This window comes from Castanea sativa, chromosome 12, assembly GCF_040712315.1.
Source record: "Castanea sativa cultivar Marrone di Chiusa Pesio chromosome 12, ASM4071231v1".
In the NCBI taxonomy this organism is placed as follows: domain Eukaryota; kingdom Viridiplantae; phylum Streptophyta; class Magnoliopsida; order Fagales; family Fagaceae; genus Castanea; species Castanea sativa.
This window is the reverse complement of record NC_134024.1, coordinates 15,186,457-15,200,469: the sequence shown is the minus strand read 5'-3', so window position 1 is coordinate 15,200,469 and position 14,013 is coordinate 15,186,457.

The following is a 14,013-nucleotide window of genomic DNA, read 5'->3' as shown; positions in this document are numbered from 1 at the left end:
TTTATTTAGATCCGTGAAGTCAACACACATTCTCCACTTCCCGTTTGATTTCTTGACCATTACCACATTGGCCAGCCAATCAGGGTAGTAGACCTCCCTTATGAAGTTTGCTTCTCGTAGCTTCTGCACTTTCTCTGCCACGGCTCGATCCCGTTCGGGGGCGAACACACGCTTCTTTTGTCGAACTGGAGAGAAAGAAGGTGATACATTCAATTTGTGAACTATGATTGTAGGATCTATTCCTGGCATGTCGTCATGGCTCCATGCAAACACGTCTTGGTTTTCTTTGAGGAATAACAAGATCGCATGTCGAACCGTTTGGTCGACTGAGGTTCCGATCCTGGTGGTCTGATCGGGCCTTGAATCATCCAGTCGTACCTCCTCCAATTCCTCCACTGGTTCTGCTACTGTTCTCTGTTCCTCAATGTTCATTGCATGTACGTGGTCATCCATCTCCATCATGGCAACATAACATTCTCGTGCGGCCACCTGATTTTCGCGCAGCTCCCCAACTCCGTATTCGGTTGGAAACTTGATCATCAGATGGTAGGTAGAGGTGACGGCCTTCCAAGCATTTAGAGTGGGTCGTCCGAGTATGGCATTATATGCTGAGGAGCAATCAACCACGAGAAAGGAAACATCCCTGATTATTTGCTGCGGGTAGTCTTCTACCGTCACCGCCAACGTGACGGATCCTAAAGGATAGATCTGGGTTCCTCCAAAGCCAACGAGGGGCGAGCATGCCGGGATCAGACGCTCTTTAGCAATCCCCATCTACTGGAATGCGGGGTAATAAAGGATATCTGTTGAGCTCCCGTTGTCCACCAAAACTCGGTGGATGTTGAAGTCCCCTGCCTGTATGCTAACCACGAGCGCGTCGTCATGGGGGTGGTGAAGGCGTCGGGCTTCCTCTTCCGAAAACTCGATGCGGGAGCTGTTCCGTCATGTTCCTTCTGGTAAGGAACCTGTCGACTGAACGCTTTGAACCGTCCGTAAGTAAGTTTTTCAGGCCTTTTTGGATGACCCGGAAAAAATATTGCCCCTACAATCATCCGTATATCTCCTACGGGTGGCCTGGGACACTCATTTTCCCGTCTAGGATTTTGCTCCTGGGATTGATCTGTTCTCTCCTTCCTTACGAACCTCTGCAACCTTCCTTGCCTGATAAGGGCCTCGATCTGTTGCTTCAAGTCATAACAGTCCGTCGTATCGTGGCCGTGATCGCGATGAAAACGGCAGTATCTATCTCTTGTTTGGACTTGCCTTTCTAGCGCTGTAGCCCGCGGTTCTTCACCTTGGTTGTTGATTGTCGCCATCGATCTGGTGAGTACCATGCAACTTTTTGTCTTAGGAATAGAGCAAAAGCTAAATAGTCTTCTCTACGCTCTCGATTTCCCACAGACGGCGCCAACTGATGATGCCAAAAAAATTACCAGTAAGTTACAAGCACTCTCCACCTCGAGTCAATACCTGCAAAGAGAAAACAAAGAAACCTTAACAGAGAGCACCGGTGTGGTGCCGGCCAAAAACCCTCCGAAGGTCAAGTTAGTATTCCTTCACAACCCTAGAGTGTCAGAGTTGGGTCAATTGTACGTACCTTGATATCTAGGGTTTCTGGGGTATTTATATTGGGTAGAATTGCCTTTCTTTTAGGATACAACTTCCTTCTCAAGTTCTTTTCCATATAGGAGTCTTCTCAAACGTGTGTCGCAAGAAGTCCAAGTGTGCACGCTTGCGTGGGGATAAAGCAAAAGTTGATTTAAAACATATCAAATGACATACAACGAAGAATTCATAACTAATTCATATATGACGGACACTTAATAAAATTCAACCGTCCTATTCGCGTCAACTCCGATGTCAATCCGTCTTTTTTCTCTCCGTCCATTCCAGTTCAACAAAAATACCCGTCACCTATTTTTTATCCCCTTCAGGTTTATTGTGCATATAACCTTACCTTTGAAAAAGATGACATCTTAAAAAGTTGTACATTCTTTTTTTTTTGATAAAAAATAATAGTAGTACTAGTATCCAAACAAAGTTAATATTGAAAATGACTATAACTAAAGTAAGATCATATATTAAACATGTTGTACATGATATCTTAAAATGTTGTACATTCTCTTTTTTGGTGAAAATAATAGTACTACTAGTATTCAAACAAAGTTAATATTGAAATAGACTATAACTAAAGATGATATCTTAAAATGTCATACATTCTCTTTTTTGGTCAAAATAATAGTAGCATCCAAAAAAAGTCAATATTCTCTTTTTTTTTATAAAAATAATAGTAGTATTCAAACAAAGTTAATATTGAAAAAAACTATTGTGGTGGGCCTTTTTTGTAATTTAGGGCTGGGCTGTCTTCTACTGTACTAAGCCCAAAATGTTCTGAATTAGGAAGTTGGAACCGGTTCAATTGCAATCCACCTTGGTCTGACTTGTGCACAAACTATGCCCCGTTTGTCAAGATTTTTGATCACATGCTCATGGCAGGCAGAGTTGCTATGGGAAATTACGGCAGACAGATATAATAAAGATAACAAAGGAAATGCGTTCACTATTTAGACAGAATAAATAAAGGGGGTAACAAAAGACTCCCCATACATAAAACAACAGAACTAAATGGGGAAAGGATCGTAATAAATTTTATTGAATCAAAGAGTAAAACATTAGTCTGTCATGCCAAACTATCTTACAGGGCTGGAACCAAGAAGGGAACCATTTCCTCAATGCAAATAATCTCCCTTAAAAAAGAAATTAATTGCTTTGAGGGAATGAGGCTAAATGGTTTATGGCCAGAAGAGTTTCTTGTTTTTAGCAAAGAGCAGGGGTTTAGAGGGAGAGAGGGAATTAACCTATTTGGTGTATGTCTGCCGTCTATGTTCTCTCATTTTTGTTCTTTCTAATTCTCATTTTCTTTTCTTTCCGTTTTCTTTTTCAATATTTGCTTCTTTGTTGTGATTCTTTCCTAGAGGTTACTCTTGCTCTGTTCGTGCTTCTTTCCTAGAGGTTAGCATTTAACCACCTTTGTCTGGTGTGGGTGTCCTTGCCAACCATTACTAATTAGTCAGTTGCCCAGCCAACACCACTTACCTGTGCTGGCCTTGCCACTCCACATCACCAGACGAGGACTACTTTGTTTGTTTGCTTACAGTGGCATTCTTACCTGCCACGACGTGGGTGCTCTCTCTTTCCATCCCTCATGGCATGCACTTAGTGATTCCAACTCATCCTTACTTCTTTTGGGCGGTATGTCATCCCAGCTAGACATTTCCCCCAAAAGAACCTAAGCAGGAACCACGGAATAGGTTTTCCCCTCTCCCCACCGCTAGACCATGCCCTCTTACCTCTAACCCAAGACCCACCACTTCCTATATTAACTGGGTACAAGCTGGTGGTATCTGGGCCTTGCGCATGCTTCACTTTTATGTTTGTTTAAAACCTGTCTACTGCTCATGCATTCACCGCAGTCTGAATGCCTGTCTACACATTCTGCCATCCATCTTGACTTCTTAGGGCGTGAGCTGTTTGCCTGTTTTCTCATTCTTTATTGGTTTGCTTCCTTTAGGGGGCTGGGCATTGCTTGATTATGGGCTTTCCTTCCCTCAGGACACTCTTTTGCTTCTTCCTGCGGTCTTGCTATCATTTTCTGCCGCATCATTCTGTTATTCCTACTGTGATGTTATTTAACCCAAACCTGCTGAGCCTCTTTAGGCCTGCTGCATATTTCTTTTTTGATGACCCAGTATGATCATTGAGCTTTTTACTACATTACTTGCGGGCTCTTGTGTCCCATTTATTTCCTTTTGGGCATCCTTGGCCCATTTACTTTCCTTGGGCATCCTCGACCCATTCTAATTCTGCTTTTCTCATGGGCTTTTACTAACTTCTTGAGCTTCCTTGGCCCAATTACTCTATTCTTCATCCTTGGGGCTTATGGACTCTCCTTACCCCTTACTTTCTTTACTTGCATTACTTGGGGCCCGCTGTGGCTGTTGTGGCCTATTTTCACTTGTCTACATCACATACTGCCCACGGGTTTGCTACTTCTCTCTTTTCGGACCTTTTTAGGTCTTCCTCAAAGTCCATTTGTTTGTTTTATGGACCTATGATCAATTATTCATGCCGCTTGGGCTCAATGCCTTTCTATCCAATTACTAACTCTCTTCTGCCTACGTTGTTGGGCTTTTTCTTCCTATTGGGCTTTCCCAAAATGAGCATCAACATTTAGCCCCCTGAGCATATGAAATGCTCTTACGGTTCATATGCGAATAAAGACTTTCCTATCCCTCCTGTTTTCTTCTTCCTCTTTTCCGTCGAGGGCATTTTTCGAATAGTGGACCCCAACTCGTATTTACATATATATATACACACACACACACACACACACACACACATTTTCTTTTCTTTTCCTGCCATGAACAATGTTGTCTCTTCGAATTTTCCAATTTAGCAGTTATTCTGAAACATAGCCTCCGCTTCATTAATTCCTTCTCTTATCCGATGATTAACCCATCGAATCTCTTCGTGCCACTCTTAATGGCATTGGTATTTAAGAAAAAGTCATTTCACATTTCAAGCACAAACATTCTCTCCTTCCCCTTTTCTTCTTCGTGTCTTCCTTCTTAAACACCACCAACCATCTACTCCAATCAACCAATACCTCATGACGCCGGTGAAAAGCCAAGTTTCTTCCCGCCATAAGGGAAAAAAGGTTGTCGATGATTCTGCTATGCGCGAGATAGGCGAAGAGGCCGCCTATTCTGAATCGAACCATTCCGATGAGGAAGAGGAACAGCATGATCCCAATAGTGAGTGCGCTCCTCTTATAGATCCCTGGTACGATGTCCATGACCATTTCCCCAAAGTTCCTGGTGATTACGTGCTGCCACCGCCCAGCCGTGTGTGGCTTGCCCTTTGCCGTCGCAATACAAACGTTTCTTGGGCTCCATTGGCTTCTTCGATTCCCGACCTCACCATCTGCCAACGCATTTCACTCCCCGTGCCTATTCACTTCGAATTTGGATCAGACACCGCTTTGGGTTGGAAGGAGTGGGTGGATAGGGAGTTGTCTGACATGGGCTTCATGGGTTTGCTACAACATGCTGGTGTATTGAAGGCTATTGTTTCATCCCTCTATTTATCTAACTTTAGAGATTTGTTCAATCTCTGCCATTTGGTCTGTCGATGGTGCACTGCTACTCACACTCTCTTTCTTTCCTACAGTGAGATTACCATGACTTTGGAAGATGTGGCAAACCAATTACTTTTGCCCATCCTTGGTGATGTTAATCCTAGCACTTTAGAGCTTTCTCCGGAAGAAGAGGTCATGGAGGCTAAATTGAAGAAAAGAATGCGTGGCAATGCAAAGTTGTCATTTTGGATTGGTTCCCCTTCCAAGCTCTCCATTGCTGCTCGTCGTGCGGCCTTCATCACGTTCTGGCTTTGTAAGTTTGTTTTTGGCTCTTATCTCCACTATGCTGTGAAGCCTTTATATTTTCGATTAGCTATTAAGATATCTGCTGGGATAAGTCTGCCATTGGCTCCCATGTTCTTAGGACATTTATATGTCCAGTTAGATATTCTGCAGAGCGATGAGAATCAAGCGGGTTCCTGCCATATAGTCAGTACCTCTGTTCATAGTACTATCCTGCAGCACTTGTTGTATGAGCGTTGTGCCAGGCATTTGGCGAAGTGTAGGCTCGTCTGTTTTGCTAAGGAGAAATACCGTTCATGCCCAAGGGTCATCACTGGTTTCTGTGGTAGGTTTGACTCTAATTTTCCGTTGGTTTTTCGTTGGGTTGGCTTGAAATCGATTGACCATCCTGCTATTGAGTTCTTTGATAAGGGGGTTGGGTTTTCGTGGAGAACATATAGGAACTTAGGCACGGGTTACACATGTGCGGATTTTGTGATGGGTTCGTTTGTTGATACTGCTGGTACCACTACCCCGTTGACTGGTTTTGAGGAGAGGGGTATCACTTACTTGGTACCCACTAATGCCGGGTGGTTGCCTTACCTGGCTAATGAGGGTGTTAGATTTGTGCACTACCCTACTAACAGAGTGAGAAGGCAGTTTGGGTTGGATCAGGATAATCCTGATGATATTTCTTTTATCATGGAGTCCCATACTTCCATTCAGCCATTCTTGCAGCACACAGCCTTTGAGTTTTGGAGAAAGCGCTTTATTGCAGTTACTATGCACGGGTATTAGTAGGAAGTGATGACTTCATTTGAGAAAGAGTTGTTAGGAAGTCGTGGATTTTCTCTTATTCCTCCTGATGGGCTTGGTGTAGTTGTTTCTGCCAATCCTCGATTACTTCTGCGTTCTAAGTCTGTATTGGCGTATGCCAGGAAGCAGAATTGGTCTGCCATATTTTAATGGGTTAAGGAAGAGAAAGGATGGTTTTGGCATGCCGGTGATTATCCTGCGGGCTGGGAGAAGAGGGTGAGACCAACATTTCTGTGCCCGCGAAGAAGAGTTCTGTCAAGTCTAAGTCTGCGAAGAAGAAGAAAGGTGATGATTCTTCTGAGACCTGTTCAAACATTATACCATTTGAGAGTGATCTTCCTCCCATGGGCAACATAGTTTTAGAGAGCTCTACTCCTCTCTCTGCTCATACCCATTCCAGCAGGCGCCCTGCCGCAAGCAAGTTTAGGCCTATTGTTCCGCGGCCATCTACAAATGCTTCTTCTTCCAATAGGACCCGAGGCAGTAAAAGGAAGACTTCTCCTCTTCTCACACCCACTACTACTGAGTGAAGAGTATGTCATCTCTACCTTTTCTTTTTCTTTATCATTTTTGTATAAGGCTTTTCCTGCGGTTAACTCCGTGTACTTGTTGGCTCATTTCCATCTTCTTGTCCCTTTTTTTAAATAGTCTAAGTACAAGGAGGATTCATCTGCCACCCATCCTATTTCACTTGACGAGCCCGAGTTCAAGGTATGTCTCTTTCCTTCTTTCTTCTTTCTCTTGTTTTTATGTCATTAACCTTCCTCCTTGTTTCCCAGGCTAAGCCTGAGCCTATCTCTCTTTATCACCCCATAGTTGAGGAGATTTCTGCCTCCATAGGCACACCTATGGAGGGTTTCTTTGATGGGGCTGATGTGGTGTTCCCTACCACGACTTCTACCGCTCCTGCTACCGCACAGGGAATTCCTGCCGAAAGGATTAGTGAGACTGCTCCCATTCCTGCCAAAACACTCACTCCCCAAGAGGAGGTCGTTTCTTCTGCTACTGCCCAAACTGAGGTTGTCTCTCTTGCCACACCTCTTGTTATCTCTACCAGTGATCCCTTTGCAGCTCTATCTCAGGCCGCGAAAGATAGTTCTTCCTTGGTGGTTACTCCTTCCATCCTTAGCTCTGCCACACATGGACTTGTCTTCTGAGGGATCTGAGGATATTCTTAAAGACCCTGACGACGAACCTATCATGAAGAAGAGGATTTCTAAATCTGAGGAAGAGGAGAGCGTGGACCACGAGACTGAGATGATGGGTATGCTTCTCCTTTATTTCGTTAAGTTCCCTTTTTCCCCTTTATATGTTTTTTTTTTCTTTTGCCCTCCTTTGTTTTTCTTATATGTATATGCACCTGTATATCCCTTTGATGTGGTCCCCCTTTACTTCATATATCTATTCCTCTAATTGTAGAGACCCCTAAGGAGCCAGGGGTTGCAGCAGACACAACGATGCCTACTGCCACTTCTCTTGCTGCACCTACAGTACCTGTTTCTGCCGCTACTACGACGCCAGTTTCTGCCATTCCCATAGCCCCATTCTCACAGGCCCTGGTGAGTCCACTGCCTTCCCTTCTCTTCCTCATTCTTTCATCATAAATTCAATCTGTTCGCTTCATGATTTCTTATACCACTCTTCACATCTCCTACCAGGTCCGCTTCCCACCGTTCCTTCTCAGTTTGAGGTGGGCAGCAGTTCTGCCACAGTTCCAGATCCGGCAAGTGAGACTATAGCCTTCTTTACTCATTTCGACCAGCATGAAGTCAATGACCACGATCCTGCAAACTTCTGGGGTTCTGGGCCTCCCTACATTGACTTTCATGGCTTCAGGGTACCTGAGGATTGTGCTTCTCATCTAGTGGCGATCTACAGCAGCCGTGGTGACTTTATGCAGGGATTCCGATTTGGCCGTTCTGCTAGGGAACACTTTCTAAAGTTGCTATGGAGCATGATGAATGACATTGAGCATAATTTTGTTGATACCGTTTCTACCGAGAGGATCCTGCAGTGGAGGGCTACGGTTCAGGAGCTCGTTGGCGTAGGGTTTGCTATGGAGTTCATCTTGGATCATTTTCCTGAGATCGCTTGAGCCTTCTTCCTGAGGAGGGTTCAGCCTGCTGTTAATACCATTGATACACACCTTGAGGCTCTGAGGAAGGAGGTGGCAGATTTGGAGGGTCATCGTGAGCGCCTTCTTTCCAGCATTGGTGGATCCAGCCGTTTTAGAGACCAACCCCTTATCTCTGGGCTTTGTTGATGATGATGTGGTTCCCCCTTTTTTTTCATCTAGTACACTTTATATTTCCCCCTTTTTTTTAGCACTCATCCGGCAGGTTTGATATGACTACCACAGTTAAGGTTTGTAACTATAAAACGCTATACTTTGTTACTGCTTTCACCACTGCTATGACATAGAATGCTTTTATAATACTTCGTAACTTTTCATTGCATACTTCATGAAAGCATGTTACAATTTTGTTTTGTGACATAGTCACTTGAAAAGAAAACAAAGGGAAACATAAAACTCATTAAACAAAAGGGATGACTTCATAACCTCTCCTTTTTTCTTTTCTTTTTTTACGCATAATAACACTTCAGCCACTTCCTATTGATGAGATCCATCAGGTCCTTGCCATCCATATGGGTCAAATGGTAATACCCACTAGGATGCGCCTCTCTTATCACAAAGGGTCCCTCCCATTTTGGTGCAAATTTAGATGGTCATACCATGCCTCACCTGACGTAGTCTGCTACGTTTAACACAAGTTATCCTTCCGCAAATACTCTCTCTTTAGTCATTCTATCATAGGCTTCAGTCATCCTTTATCTATATCTGCGGGTGTGCTCTTGAGCCTCTTCTCTTCTTTCATCAAGCCCTTCTAGGTCTTCATGCATTTCTGCCGCAAAAACCTCCTTTTCTCTTTCCTTTTTCTGCATCTGCATAACCCTCATGGATAGAGTCATTACTTCTGTTTGGCTCATTACCTCTATCTTGTAGACTAAGGAAAAAGGTAAGAACCCTGTGGCCGACTTTAGTGAATTTCTATAGGCCTAGAGGGCATCTGGCAGATGCATTATCCATCCTCATGTATACTCTTGGCTCATTTTGTTGATGATCTTTATGAGGGTTTTGTTTGTCGCCTCTGCTTGCCCATTTCCTTGTGGGTAGTAGGGTGATGAACGATGGTGTTTGACTTGGTAAAATTCCAACATCTTCCTCACATCACTATTGACAAACGACGTGCCATTGTCACTAATAATCCTATGAGGTACCCCAAACCTCACAATTATGTTTTCTTTGATGAAGTTTGCTACTGCTCCTCTCGTGACTTTACGAAGTGGCACTACCTCTGCCCACTTAATGAACTCTATAGCCACTAGGATCCATATGTATCCACGCGATGGTGGGTTAACTGGCCCTACCAAATCAAGCCCCCAAGTATGGAAGGGCCATGGGGTAACCATATTGTGTAAGTTTTGCGGATGGGTGTGAATTAAGTTGAATTAAGTTACGCTGCCGTATCCTTTTTCATGGTGGGCCAATAGTAACCCATTTGAAGTAGGCATCTGTACAACTTCTTCCTCCCTTAGTGTTCCTCACATTCTCCCGCATGCACTTCTTTGGGGCCCAAACATCGTAATGGGTCCCTATCATACCTTTTCTTAAAGAAGACCTCGTTGTGTAAAAAGTAACGTGTTGTCAATCTTTTAAGCTTGTATCATTCACTATGATTTTGTGGCAGGATACCTTCTGCTAAGTACTGTGTGAATGGACTTCTTCAGTCTTCGGCAATTATCACAGTGTAACTTTCTTCTCTATCTATCGCAGGCTGGCAGGTTTCGCATTAGGTTTGGACTTGGTCCACGTCTTTGCCCATACTTGGCCAATAAAAGCCTACCCTTTGAAATATGCAGTAAAGGTTGATCTCTCCACAAGATCCGCAAGTCTTGTCATGCACTTCCTTCAACTTTCTCTAGGCCTTCTCCTGCCTTACGCATCTAGACAAGACCTCATCTGGCATCCTGCGATATAGCTCCCCTCATACTAGGGCGTAGTCTTTTAGCACCTTTAACTCTGCGGTGCCTCCTTCCTTCATCAAGGCCTCCCTTATGGAAATCCACCAATCTCCTTCACAAAGTTCCTCATGGAACCTTTCCTTCAACATTTCAATAATATACCCTTTCCTCTTGCTAACTTCTATCCTGGTCCTATCCCCTTCAAAAATTATTTGTGAGCCTAATGCGGCCAGTGCATTCGCAAACCGGTTTTTGCTCCTTGGAGTATGCTTTATTTCGAGGGTTGAAAACTCTTCCTCCATCTTCTGGGCCATTGATCTGTACGGGGCTAGTCTGGGTTCCTTTTGGGAGAAGCTCCCGTTGGTTTGGCAAGCCACTAGGTTCGAATCACCCATTACTATTTAGTGTTTGATTCCTATTTCGAGGATCGTGGCTATCCCGGTTAGATAAGTTTCATATTCTGTCGTATTGTTTGAACAGGGGAATTCTAATTTAAATGATAATGCCATAGCCTTGTGTTCTTCATGATACAAAACTACTCCCACTCCCCCTAATTTGGTGGTAGAAGACCCATCAAATTTCATTACCCATTACTCTCTAAATTTTTCTATCATGGCTACTTCTCCAGGAACTTCATCATCCAGTGGGAATTCCTCTTCTCCTAGGAACTGTGCCAATGGATCTGCTATAGCCTGGCTCTTCACCGCTTTAGGCGTTCCCACCTTCAGATCATATTGTGACAATTGTAATAACCACTAGGATATTCTGCCGGAGATCGGTTGTCGCAACAAGGCTTTGATGGCATGGGACTTAGTCATCAGCCACACTTCGTAAGCCGAGAAATAATGGCGTAACCTTTGCAAAGCATACACAATAGCCAGGCATGCCCTTTCTGCCCTTGGGTAACGAGTTTTTGTATCTTTTAGAACACAGTTGATGTAGTAAACTAGTTGCTCAATACCATTTCCATCCTCATGGGCAATCCACGCAACTATAGCATACTAATTGGTGGCTATGTATAGCAACAATGGTTTCTTGCGGATTGGGGCTTGCATAGTGGGGAGGTTCATCATAATCTGTTGTAGTCTTTTGAAGGCCGTCTGCTGTGCTTCTCCCCACTCAAAACTTTGCCCATTCTTGAGTAGTTTGCCAAAAGCAAAAGTAATGGATGCCAATCTAGGGATGAATCTTTGGATATATGAAACATTTCCCAAAAAACTCTTCAATTCCTTTACCGTGGCTGGAGGTTTCATGGTTGCTATGGCCGTAGCTTTGGCCGAGTCCACATCTATTCCTCTGCTGTGAACTAGGAAACCTAAGAATTTCCCCGAGGACACTCCAAATGCGCATTTGAGAGGGTTCATCCTTAGCTTGAAAGTTCTACACCTCTCAAACACCTTCTTCAACACTTGGACATGTTCTCCTCGCTTCTTCGATTTTACCACTATGTCATCCACATAGTCTTCTAGTTCCTGATGCATCATGTCGTGAAATATAGCCGTCATTGTCCGTTGATAGGTCACACCTGCATTTTTTAACCCAAACGGCATTACTATGTAGTAGAGTTGCCTATGGATGTTCTGAAGACAGTTTTCTCTGCATCCTTTGGCACCATTCTGACCTGATTGTACCCACTGAATCCTTCCATGAACGAAAACATGGTGCTTCCTGCCGCAGAATCTATCAGTAAATCCATGTTTAGCAGTGGGAATTCGTCTTTCGGGCAGTCTCTGTTGAGATTTCTGAAATCTACGCAACATCTTATTTGTCCATTCTTCTTCTTTACTAGCACTATGTTAGACAACCAGTGTGGGTGCTGAATGGGCTTAATGAATCCTGTGGCCAGCAATTTCTGTACCTCCTTGACTATCTACCCTTCTATCTCGGTGTGGAATATCCTGGCAGGCTGGGCCACTGGCTTGGCCTCAGGATCCACATTCAATGTATGTACTACTAGTCCCAAATCCAACCCCGACATTTCACTATAATCTCATGCAAAGATATCCTTGTATTCTTTCAACAACAGTATCAATTATACTTTCTCCTCTTTCAACAGTTGTGAACTAATTGAGGTGGGCCTTGGTTCCTGCGAGTCGGATCCCAGGTTAATTTATGCTAACTTTTCTTCTGCCATAACCTGTGCTTCTTTTTCTGCCGCGACTTCCTTATCTTTTTCTTCGTTACTTCATTCTTCAGAGTTTTCTTGAGCCACACAACACACCAGGCTCTTGTGTTGCCACTCTTGTCTGGGGCCCATTTGTATTTCACTTGTAGGCCCCGCACATCTTCATAATTTATATACAATCCTGCCATCAGGGCCTTAGATCCTGTCACATTGTGGTGTGTCATCTAGCTCTACAGCAGGTGCTTCTTTCCTCTTTTTCCTCTGGGATAGTCACTCTCTCAGATCAGGTTCAGGGTCACTCTGAATGTCCTCCCACCTAGAAACAAAGATGCCTCGTGGTTTTGACAATAAGCCTTCCACAGATGGCGCCCATTGGTCGTAGAACATGGTTTCTACTAGATGGGCTTCTGCTTGCTCAAATGGTGATGGATTTGCTACTATGTGTATCATCCTGCCATTCAATCTTCCCTTCACGCACTAGTGATAGGTAGATGGGACTAATCGGTGTTTGTGCAACCATGGCCTTCCTAAAAGCACATGATATGAGACCTCCGTTTTTACCACGTGGAACTGAGCTAAAGAAGCTATGGGGTCCACCTTTAACCATAGTTGGATGTGGCCTGCGGTGTATTCGCCACTTCCTCCGAACCTGGTCACTTCCATTAGGCACCCCTAAATCTTTCTTTCTGAAATTCCCGCCGCTTGTAGAGTACTTAATGGAACGAGATTTACCGAGAAACCTGTATCCACCAAGGCTCTCTTGATAGGGATTTGATTTATGGATGCTGCTAAGTAAAGGGGTCTCCTGTGGTCGGGGTGCCCTACCTCCATATCCTCATTACTGAAAGTGATTTCACTTGATTCTTGTAAGAGGGCTCTGTCATCTGTGACTTCCGCTGATAAACATTCTACTCCTGCCCCGAAGGCAATGCTCACCAGGGCCTTCGTGGCTATCTTTCGCTCTTTCGCAATAAGCCCAGTTGGTCAAACAGATTTTTGAATTTGGAGCTCTTCTGTAGGGTGGTAAATTGGTAATTGCTGCGGCAGGCAGGGCTGGATTCTCCTCCTCGTCCTCCCCTAGATCTGCATAAATTACTACCGCTGCTACACCCTTCCCTTTGTGATTTGGGAGTGGATTTCTTTGAACTTCCTGTTGAGATAGCTCTAGAGTCCCTTCTTTGATCCTGCGGCGTACCAGTCTGCAGAGCGCCAAACATTCTGCGGTAGGATGCTACACGTAGTTATGCAAATGGCAGAAGTGTGGGTCCCTCTGCTCTTCTTCTGTGGGCTCCCTAGAGACTTAATTAGGCTTAAAGACTCCGTCTGTTATCCACTTGTCTAGGAGCACATCTAACTCCTTTGGGGTGCATGGTATTGGTGGAGGGGTATTGTACTCCCTCCCATCAACTTTCCTTTTTCTTTCACTAGTGGACGCCGCCATGGCCTGTGGAGAATTTCTTTTATCAGAACTTGGCCTTATTAACTGAGCAGTCTTTCTGGCCTTTTGTAACAACTGCACAAACTAGAAGATTTCCAAGTTTTCCAAAACGGCTCTGTACTCCTTGATCATGTTTGTCATACACATTTCTACCAATGTCTTTTCCTCACAATGTTCATAGCAATCAAGGGC